Source organism: Triturus cristatus, chromosome 3_1, assembly GCF_964204655.1.
Source record: "Triturus cristatus chromosome 3_1, aTriCri1.1, whole genome shotgun sequence".
NCBI classification, from domain to species: Eukaryota; Metazoa; Chordata; class Amphibia; order Caudata; family Salamandridae; genus Triturus; species Triturus cristatus.
This window is the reverse complement of record NC_140583.1, coordinates 135609106-135621119: the sequence shown is the minus strand read 5'-3', so window position 1 is coordinate 135621119 and position 12014 is coordinate 135609106. Positions and strand designations below refer to the sequence as shown.

The following is a 12014-nucleotide window of genomic DNA, read 5'->3' as shown; positions in this document are numbered from 1 at the left end:
ACATGAATATCGAACATCCAAAAAGCACCCCTCTCTAGCCACAGACCAATAGCGTTGTCGAAATCTACATGGGAAACCTAAAGAATGTAGTTTAGCTTGCTGCACTAGAAGCAAGTAATCTCAAATCGGCTCTATATTCAGCCCTTCTTGCCTACAGATCAACTCCCCATTCCACTACAGGTGAAAGCCCTGCTACCTTGATGTTTGGGAGTGCCATGTGAACCAACCTGCTTAAATAGACCACTCATAGGTCAACAGATGCGGACGAGAGCCATATGATGTAACCAGTGCACACGTCCAGAATAAAGACCTATGCTGATAAAGCCGATGTGCTGGGGACACAGTTTTGAAGGAAGGAGACCGGGTCCTGGTCAAGCAAAAACAAGAATGCAACTCTGCTGCTCCATTTGATGCTGAACCACTGAGGGTTGTGACAAGCAACAGCCATATGGTGACCGCTCAACATCCCTGAAAGTCCATCACAAGAACTTTATCACACTACAAGCCCCTTCCACGATGTTCATCAGTTCCTCCCACCTGAAAGTCTGGAGACCCCATCTCTAACGCCGACCTCTGCATCCCCAGTGTCTGAGTCAGGTCCCGCTCCTCTCTTTTATCAACCTCACAAAACTAGCTATGGAAGACTGATTCAAGCACCTCAATGACTCATTGAGGAACTATGATGCATATGTGTAATATTTTTACTTTTTATTTAACAGATGGGTAGATGTAGTGTCTTGTAAATATGTATAGCAGGACCCTTCTGGTCCCTGCTGCACTCCGTAGAAAAAGTATTCATTTGGGTGTGTCTGGGTGTGGTTAATAAATGATGCGATGTGTACAGTTAGTTAACAGTTGCACTCTGAAGAATAAAGACATGCATTATAGAGCTCTGTATATGGTGTGGTCATTTGCATGCTACCGGACTCGGGAGGACGCTACACCCTCATGGGTGATATTGGGCTTCACAAATACCTATAACGTAACATAATGTAAGGAGGCATGGTCTTAAGCAGAGAGTGAATGGAGTAGGAATCAAATTAGATCGATTAGGGAAGCATAAAAAAAATCACATACTTGGTAGAAGAGAAAAGGAGTAAATAGTTAGAGATGTAAAGGGATGGATCATGAGGGCAAGAAGGTGCATGACATCATTAAGATATGGCACGGATAGACATATTATCAATGCATGGCTTAAACCTGACAGCTGTGCTAAGATGATGTATAGAGAATCTGTTGGGGATGGGTAAATGGATTAACAGTGCGGAGCTCGAAAGGATAAAGGCAAAAATAGTTCTGAGGTCAAGTGAACAATAAGTAGAGAGTATAAACCGGTGAGAGTCAAGAAGTGAAAACTGCAAAGAAGTTAGAAAACAGAGAGTGTTCAGAAAGTGCTCGAGTTGGAGCATTATACTGTCAGGTCAAGAAGATATCTGAATCCCTGATAAGTAAGGATGCCTTTAATATGGAGAAGCTAGGCGTTCCACGTTCTGGGTCAATGCTGAGAAGAATTATGAAATGTAACTCAAAGTACATAGCACTCTACACACATAAATGCATTGCTCAGTCTATCATTCATTTCCTCACGAGATTTGTCAACTACTTTGGACTCATACGTTTAAGTTCTCAATCTAAGTCTATCACTTTTTTCATTCCGAACAACCAAATTTATAACTGAGAAATATTTTAATAGATTGCTCTGTTGCCCCAGTGTGTTTCGGGAGGGCTCTATCATCAGGGGAATGTAGTTACTAACTCGTATCAAGCATGTTTAAATATAAAGAAGAAAAAAACGAATTGACCTAAAATAACACATTTTTCAAACTTTACCAAGTTGCCTGCATACTCATGAGTTAGACTAAATGTGTAGTGAATCCCTATAGGACCCACTGTAGTTTTTCCTTATGTTAGCTCAACTACACACATAATAGGGTGCTTTTTCTTTGTTCACGTTACACAGTAACATGTTTATTTCGTGCCACTCTGTTATTTTCTAAATACGATGCACATGCTTTAATAATCTGTTCATCTGCTTGGATTCAGTCTGCACATCATGCAAGGCCAAACAACTTTGTACCCTATTTTTCTCTGTGGTCAGACACTAACACCTAGACATAATAGAGAAACCCAGCTGCTATTTTTCAAACAGAAAAAGTGTTATCATATAAGCCAAGACTTGCAGTTCTGAAAACAGAGGGAACAACCTTTACAACGCAACTTTTACAACGCACTACCATTACAACGCATTTTTTACAACGCATAATCCATTACAACGCATGACATTACAACGCATGACACTACAACGCATTTTTAAAAACTACCTTTACAACGCATTCCATTACAACGCATACTACCATTACAACGCATACCATTACAACGCATAATATTACACTATACTATCCAACACTTACCCTACTGATGCACCCCCTGGAGTTAGAATAGTAATTTTTACCCCTAAACTATCCAACACTTACCCTACTGTTGCATCCCCTGGAGTTAGAATAGTAATTTTTACCCCTACACTATCCAACACTTACCCTACTGTTGCACCCCCTGGAGTTAGAATAGTAATTTTTACCCCTACACTATCCAACACTTACCCTACTGTTGCACCCCCTGGAGTTAGAATAGTAATTTTTACCCCTACACTATCCAACACTTACCCTACTGTTGCACCCCCTGGAGTTAGAATAGTAATTTTTACCCCTATACTATCCAACACTTACCCTACTGATGCACCCCCTGGAGTTAGAATAGTAATTTTTACCCCTATACTATCCAACACTTACCCTACTGATGCACCCCCTGGAGTTAGAATAGTAATTTTTACCCCTATACTATCCAACACTTACCCTACTGATGCACCCCCTGGAGTTAGAATAGTAATTTTTACCCCTACACTATCCAACACTTACCCTACTGTTGCACCCCCTGGAGTTAGAATAGTAATTTTTACCCCTACACTATCCAACACTTACCCTACTGTTGCACCCCCTGGAGTTAGAATAGTAATTTTTACCCCTATACTATCTAATACTTACCTTAAATGTAATTTAATATTATGCGTTGTAATGGTATGCGTTGTAAAGGTAGTATGCGTTGTAATGGTAATGCGTTGTAAAGGTATTTTTTAAAAATGCGTTGTAGTGTCCTGCGTTGTAATGTCATGCGTTGTAATGGATTATGCGTTGTAAAAAATGCGTTGTAAGTGCATGCGTTGTAAAAGTGTGCGTTGTAACGTCATACATCCGGAAACGAGGCTTGCAGGGAAAAATTCCTGAGACGATCGAGCTACGCATCTGAGATGTAGACCAACCTATTATGATTCTCAGGTATAGGGTCCGGCACTAATCCCAGAGAACTTTAGAATAATACTGTATTCATATAGTAAGGGCAGGCTTAGGCTGCTTAGTCATTCACTATGACAGTGATTTTCATTATGTACAGTTTATTCATTGTGCTAATCGCATTATTGACTTGCATATATCTCCTAATTGCAGCACAGTTTTTGCATGATACAGCACGTTAGTTTCAATAAATATTGCAAGCTTTATACGTGTCTCTTTCCTTCTATTGCGGACATGTGTGAGTGAGAGAATGAAAGGTGATGACCTGTTACTGCAAATCCTGAGATGAGTTCAGAGTGTGGTGTTCTGGGGTGCTAAGCTGCCTGTCTCTCTGGAAGGGTAGAAGGGCAGGTAAAGCACTATAAGTTAGTCTGGATTTGGGCCATAAGTACTGATGTGGTAAGGTGACTGAGTCCTACATGCTAATGTCCCATGATCCCTGGCATTGTTCTGTTTCTGAGCAGAATCCGTGCAACAATCGTAAGGATTAAACATAGTATGTAAAAACATGTCTGTTAAAGTGATAAGTGATTTTACAGGATTGGCCTAAATTATATTTTGGATATTACTAAACCTATATGGCTAATATACTTACTTATAGGGATTTTCAGCCAGCACTATTCAGCATGGGATAAGAGTAGGCCCACATCAGCCATTGGCTAACTTCGATTTGAATTTCCTTTCCAGAAGGAGCATATACACCCACAAAGTAGTGCTCTCGTGTGCCAAGACATCCTATGGCAATGCGTGCTGTGAGAAAAGAAAAGGATTTTCATTTTAATCAATTGTTTTAAGATTTACACGGGCCCAGGAGCTTCTCCAAAAATAAAGTTTTGCAAAACCCATGACAAAAAAAAGACATGTATTGACAAAGCCAAAAGGCTGGCAGCCAACTCCTGACCTTTGGGTTTTGCCAATGTTTGCTTTAAAAAAACAGGTACCCGACTCTCATTTTAGCCTTCATTTTGGGCCAATGTAAAAGAATCAGAAGCACCTCTTACTTAGAAATCAGCGAATAAAAGTAGATAACCTCACATTTCGAAAACATAGTCATCATGATATCTGTTGTAAAGACGCTTTAGCAGATAAGTCTTTTACAGGCCGGGATGAGTAAGTATGATCAGCCTAACATAGAATATACTCTCCAATTGGAAACTAACAAACAAGTGATCTGCAGACAAATAGTGATGTGCGGTCCAAGACATCCTTAAATGTGATAATAATGTATTGGGCATTAAAGATATAAATATTCTCAAAAAATCATTGTGGGACCATCTAGAAAAATAGCAACAACCAATCAAATCACCAAGACCTTCTAAGGGCACAAACCAAATTCATTGAGGTGCAAATTCTCGGAATATACTTAGATAATTAACTATACATTCATACAAATATCTACCCTCTTGTATTACCACTTAAAAACGCCATGGTGCATATGTCCTCCTGTCTGATTTAGCTATCTCTTCTTCTTTTTTTTTTACTTTTCACCTATATAGACAAGAGTAGCCCCATTTAAAAAAAAGTCTCTTATGTCACCTAATTCCTTCTACAATAACTACCTTCTGCAACAGAGCATCTACCAAGAAACCATATGGAGTAATACTTTACAGCTATCATAATTGTGCCAAATCACAGTAATTCCTTTTGTTGATAGTTTGATATTACTACACTTTATATTTGTTTTTCTTTCCTTTTATTTGAAAAGCATATAACATTCAATAAAACCTCTGAACTTCATAAAAATAATCCGGAAATGTTCGATGGAATTATAACACAAGATTATAGTATCTTAATTCAGGACTATGTGTCAACCAGATCAATTCTTCAATCAGACTGGCAAGCCATATTTTTAGAAAGGAAACCGGCTGCTAAATATCAAAGGGTTTTTGGTACTGAATGATGGAATCCCCCTCCTAAAAATGTGTATGAGGTCTATTTTTCCCAGACCCTTCCCATCATGTGTGTAGCTGCTGCTGTAATCAGCCTATCCTGAGAAGACATCCATATCACATTTTTAGTACTCTACGAAATACATGCATTCTCTTTTTATTCCAGGTATATGATGTACTGCATACCATCTACTAGGATGTATGTAGGAGGTCTGGGTGGGGGACATCATCGGCTTACTCAATCAACAGAGGAAAGTTGAGGAAATGTGTTTTAAGATTGGCAATATATCACATACATCCTTGCCTGTGTAATCATGCCATTCACAATGTGGACGTGTCTTGGGGGTAGATATGTGCATGCCAGTGTAATATTGTCCTGTATGCTTTACAGAGAATTGTGCAAGTGATCTCTCGGAGGCATCTCCGATAGCCTTACTACATTGTACATATTTTAGAAGAGGGAGGTATGAAAACACATTTGAGATCTGTCTATATCACATTGTATATTACTTTTGTGGTGCTATGTTAGCAACCACATATGTAATCCTGAATGTATCAACCATTTAATAAAATATGCATGTCATTTTATGGTAGCTTGAAGCTTGATATGACATTTAATATGCTAGCAAAGTTTCACGGCTCTATCAGGCCCAGAAGCCAGAGTGCTCAGTGTTGTGCTTTGTAAATTTTCCAAATAGCTTAACACCATTTTCAAACTAGCCAAAGGAAGAAGAATTTTGGAAGAATAATGGGGCCGTTACCTGGTGCATGAACAATATTTTCTCCTCAAAGCCATTCTGAACTTCCTGTATCAGAAGATCCTGACACTTGCACATTAAATCACGTGACCATGCAGCGGTAACTTTTATTGAGAGGAAGTGTACTGGGTTGATCACATATGAATTTTAGCTCTTAGTTCCAACCAACCAATTTCTAGTGAGAACCCTGGTCAGATGAGATAACAATTGTCAGTTGTTTTTGCGTCGCTTCTTGCTATTTCCATTAATGCTTCTCAGACTTTAGTAGTTCCCAATGTGTTGTGTTTTATTTTTAAAAGTAATTTGAAGGACATGAATGTCAGTAGTCAGCTGACCCTTTGTGTCATTCACTGTGGACAGAGCCAAGAAATCAGACAAACACGTGATAAGCATCACGTACCACTTTTTCGAAGTATCTTGTGACACTGAATCTGTTTATGATGCTCTGAAATCATGCATTTAGAAACAGAAGTTTGCCAACAGCAGTAGCAGCAAGTAAGCACAATTCAAAGCATCACGCACCTAAGGGGATCCTAGATCATAAGGGTTACTTACTTACTTACTGCCCGTTATGCCAACTGGCATGCACAGCAGCAAAGAACGACCTCCACATCTGTCTGTATTGGGCAACTGTTTGTATGGTGCTCCAGCTGTTTCAGTTTCCACAGTTCACCTCCAGGTGTTCTCTGGCCTGTCTCTTCTCTATTTGCCTTCTGGGGTCCAATGGGAAGCTGTTCTTGTGATGGAGTCTTGCTCTCTTCTGATGGTCCTTCCTGTCCAGCTCTCTCTTTTTCTCATGGTGATGATGTGCATGCCCTCTTGCCTGCAGTTCCCCGGTTCATTGTAGTTCGCAGAAATAAATTGCTCAAGATTTTTCTCAGATTACTGGTGTGGAAAACTGACAGTTTGGTGATGTTGTTTTTAGTCATTAGCCAGGATTCTGATGCATACAAGAGTTTGGCCAGAACACAGCTCGGGTAAATCCCCAGCTTATTGGTGCTGTACTGCGATGACCTCCACACATTGGTCAGCATCATGAAGGAATTCCTGCCCTTATTCAGTCTGCTCTTTGTTTCACTTGCTTCCCCTCCACCATGTCTGACTGTACTCCCTAGGTAGGTGAACCCTTCAGTCATGTCTAGGTCCTCTTCATCCACCTTGATTGGTGAAGGTTTGGGATGTTGAGTGGCATGACTTCTGATTTCTTTGTGTTGATCTTCAGGCCTCTTGTGCATGGATGTTGAGATGGGACATCTTTTCCTGCCAATGCTGGTGTGTGTATGAGAACAAGGCTAGGTGATCCGCATAACCAAGGTCATCCAGTGTAGAAATTAAGGTCCATTTGATGCCTCTGCCTTGTTTTGTTGTTGTGTATCGCATCACAAAGCTGATGACTAAGTTGAAGGAAGAGCAATGCTGAAAGGATGCATCCTGGTCTCACACTGACTACAAAGCTATGCTCACTGTCTCCCACCTTGCAGGTAGAATAGTCATAGAAGTTCTTGATGAGATAAACTATCTGCTGCCGTATGCCATAAGCTCTCAATATATGACAGACGCTTTCACTGTAGATACTGTCAAAGCCTTTCTAAAAATCAATGTCGTTGATGTATAGTTGTCTCTGCCAGTACGTGCTCTGCTCGTTGATGTTGCTTACAGTAAGATAGTGAGATTATGAACACATTGGTTTTAAAATTGCTTTGAACTCACTGGCAAACAAGAGTTATACAATTTTAGCAATCATAGGTCGACATCACTTCAGTCATCAAGCATGTGGCATGGAGAATATACACACGGGTACAATATATGTTACACTATCCATAGGTCACTGTGGAATTGGATATTTGTATTTATTTTAGCGCTCTTAACTTTGAGGTGGTGACATTGTGAGTGCCTGTGTACTTGGACAGAGTTTGGTGAGTAGATTTTGGTCAGGTAGAGGATGTTGAATTATGAATGATGTCAGGACATAGACTTAGTTTTTCCTTTTATTTTGAATCAGGGGCATTAGTCAGATGGCATTAGTCCTGATAAGACCCGACAAATTATAAAAGGGTCGAAATGTCCATACCTCTCCCCATCTGTTTTATCATTGAAATGCATATAAGGAGATTGTATACAGATAGATACTTATTGCTATTGACTGGAATTACCACACAACCGGGCACATTATACAGTGTCCATGTATTTGTCTGAATATATGTTTTCACTATTGAGCACTGTGTTGATGGCACCATTATCACACTGTACATATTGTACATTGCTTCTATAAAGCATGTGGGAGATTCTAAGGAGAGAAAACTGATATGTATTTTTTGATCATCCATTGATGGATGAATTAACCAATTACGGTAAATACCTCAGAATTACAGGTATTGTGCTGGATGAGTCCCATGGGACAACTGCTGCATTATAGCATAGGAGCAGCCTGGGAGGGGCAGGAAGTGCAAGCCCAGCGTTTGAGGCTGGGAGAAAGTGAGAGATGATGGCAGGGTGCAACACGGCCCCTGGACGCTGGCCCAAAGCAGTAGGGGGGGGGCCACGGCAGCCTGTCCTCCAACAAGGAATCGCACTCTGGGGGTTCGGCAGGTACCACGTTTGTTGCAGCAGGAAGCGCCTGTCCAAAGTTTGAAAAGAGTGGAGCGAGAGGATGCTTGTAACGTGAATGAGGGTGAGGATGACCTGATCCTACATTACGGTGATGAAAGTGATGAGTGGGAGAAGGGGGAGTTACGTGGTGATAAGGACATGCCTTTGGGGAGGCCTGGGGGAACGGAGAAGGCAAAAGGCAGCGTTGGTGTTTTGCAGATGTAAAGTGTGGACAACAGGAGCGTCAAGGCAAAAGGATCTCGGAACAACAGGGGAAAACAGTTGACAAGGCAGTGGGTGGAGCTGTATCAACAGGTAAAAGCAAGTGGTGGGCAGCCTGGGACATTGAGGACTCCAAGGGTGGGGGTAAGTCTTGTGGGTCAGTGGGAGTGGGGGATAGTGTGGTAGATGATTCAAGGGCCATGCTGATGGACACAGTGGTGGCCCCTGTGGCGACAGCCTGGGCGGGCAACAGTAAACAAAGGGTATGTATAGGGGTGCAGATGGCGAGAAAAGCGACAATGGCAAAGAGGACAGCATAGATTGAGCCGAAGACGGTAAACATCAAAAAAAACTTCCCTACATGGGGCTGGTCGATGCCATTGGGGTCCCGTTTGTCAGGAAAAACTAACAATAGGATATGGAAACACGAATAAGTAGATGTTTTCAAGTTCCTTCACAGGGGAATTCAGGCGAACAAGGGTTCCAAAGAGGAGGAGTGGGAACTGACTCGGAGGCCGAGGGTTTCGATAAATATGGAAAATAGGACCTGTGCTTTTCTGATTTACGTTAGCATTTATTCCTCTTTTGAAGAACATGGGCATTATTTGCAAGGCCCAGATGCACTCTGGGGGTTATGCATGGCTGAGTTACAATGAGGAGTTTCTGGCAAGGGCCAGCTTTAACCCGGATAAGCCATGGAGAGAGGTAGATTCAGAACTATGGATGCGATGGATGTCGTCCACTCAATCCTTGGCTTTCACGCATACAGCCAGCAGACTATAAGTGACCCACTGGTCCTTTCAGCCTCGTCCGCTCCACAGGAAAAGGGTTATGTTTCAAATCAAGCAGGACCCACAACTGGGGCATACGGGAACTTCAACAAGGGATTCTCCTTGCGGCAGCCCTGCAAATTTATGCATGAATGCTCCAAGTGCGGGAACCACCATCCCATCACGCAGGGTTTTATGCTCAACACCCCTGCGGAACAGTGGAAGGCCTCTAGAGGCCGGGGCCAATCTGGACCTAAGGACCCCATCCCAATTAAGGTGGAGGCCCTGTAACCTTGGTTCTCTGTGTACTCTGACAGGGAGGCTGCTCTGCGGTTGGAAGAGGGATTTACTGAAGGTTTCCGGGTGGGGTTTCAAGGTCCCAGGGCACGCCGGTGAGCGTACAATTTGAGGTCAGCCAAAGAACTTGGTTGGTAGTTGCAAAGCTAGACAAGGAGTGAAGGCAGAGTGGCAGGACCATTTTTTGAGTGGTCAATACCGGACTTGATTGTTTCTTCACTGGGGATAGTGCCCAAAAAAGGGGTAGGGGAGCATAGGATGATTCACCATTTGTCCTGCATGGCAGTAGACTTATGGCATTTCAGTTATTGTCAGTGTTGTACAGCGCCCTGCGCTGGCTGGGTAGAGACCTGCCCACTTTTGGTATGCATTCCTTCCGGATTGGGGCAGCCACAGCGGCTGCTTGGTTGGGGTGGTCATGGGGGAGGATTCGGCAGATTGACAGGTGGAAGTCGCGATGGTGTGAGTGATATGTGCGAAGCATTTATAGATGGATTTACATAGCATGTCTACAATATAGCTAATTCTCTTAGTCTACATGCCTAAAAGTCACAATAAACCTAGACAGAGAGAAGTATATTCTCTATATAATATTGTTATACGGAATTTATATGTAAAGCAGCTGACTAGATAGCAGCTTGTAAGTCCATCTATAAATGCTTTGCATTGATGGTATTGTAACAATGTATTAGAGACAGTATTGTCCGTGAAATTGTGTGTGTTGTGTTTCTAGGTACAGAAATTGTATCTTAATTTAGCATGAATACTAAAATGTGTTTGTTTTACACACAGGATCTATTTGTGGTGCAACTATATAAGTGCAATATAAAGAGAGCTTTTATTAGTTTGTCTTGATAAAGATGGGATATAAACAGTAACACCATTGAAACGTGTCGACGCAATACTCACACAATTCGTGAAGGCCACTGGATCTGTAGATACTCTAAGAATTTTTCTTTCATCAGATTCCAGGACAAAACGTGCTCAAAACGAATGTGTATAACTTAATGACAAAATGTACTGTCTGTTTGTCTCTCTCTTTAATATTAATGTATTTGTTCTCCTTACTGTGTAAGGAGTTCTTGTGTGTATAAAGTGTTTTGGATTTTACTTTGTTGCACCAATTTTAACAATTTGTGTTTATAATTTTTTGTATTGCAATCAAAAACATTGATCCTTCTATATACGCAAATCCTCTTTTCACTAAATTTGTAATATTCTTCACTTTTATCTCCTTCTTTCGGATGTGTGGGCATCATGAAAATGTCTATCTGAGTTTCTGGTTGAATGGTGAGATGGTTGTGGTGTTTTTGCCTCTATCTTAGCAAGTAGGTACCAAGGGGAAACCCTCCTTTTTACCTGGACTGACCTAGTGCCACACAGGATTTGGAAGGGGGTGTTAAAACATGCGGCAATTGACAAGGCCTGGAGGAAACTGAACTGGGCAACAAGGGTTTTTTGTCAGGCCCTCAACATTAAGGTGATTAAGCATAGTGGGCTCAAGGAAGAAGAGCCAGGGCTTTTCAGGAATGACCGGGTGCACCTTTGGCAGCTGAGAAATGCTTACTACATGATGGAAATGCAGGATCTGGTAAGCGCACTTTGGAACAAGGCCATTTGGTGCGGCAGATCGTATTGTTGAGCGGCGAAAGGTGCACGTGTGTGTTGGGGAAGGAAACCGCCCTCAGGGGTTGTCCTGGTTGGTGCTATTTTGGAGAGTGGCGGGTCACATGAGGGCAGATCGAGTGGGGGAGAAGGGAGCAAAGGTGACAGAAGGAGGTGTGCGGGATGCGACAACCAAGGGAAGGGTCTTCAAGGGAGGATGTCTTGTAGGGCAAGTGACGGAATGACTGGGTATATGGAACGAGGTCAGTGAGCGAAAGGGGGAGGAATGAAGTAAAGGTAACGGAACGTCTGGGCAATTGAAAGCGGGCGAGTGGGAATAGTGCGGGGAGAATGTAATATTCGGGTATATGTCAAGATGCACTAAGTTGAAATATTGTTGATGTTCATAAAGTTTAATAGAATGTTAGCAACCCAGTCCTAATAAAATAGCCTTTTACGCTAATACAACCACGTGGTGTGTGGTTATTGAACGAACTGTACAAGGCACCCACCATATGGCCTCTATATGGGCTCCTT

At 42.0% G+C, this 12014-nt stretch overlaps 1 protein-coding gene across 2 annotated transcripts in view; it reads right to left on the bottom strand.

Moving 5' to 3' along the window:
• The window catches only part of LTO1 (LTO1 maturation factor of ABCE1), a 202814-nt gene that overhangs the window by 76962 nt on the left and 113838 nt on the right, over window positions 1–12014 (bottom strand). For both annotated transcript variants that reach the window (XR_014978723.1, XR_014978724.1), the window contains exon 4: window positions 3943–4097. The gene's annotated coding sequence lies outside the window, so the exon portion shown is untranslated. The remainder of the gene's footprint in view (window positions 1–3942; window positions 4098–12014) is intronic.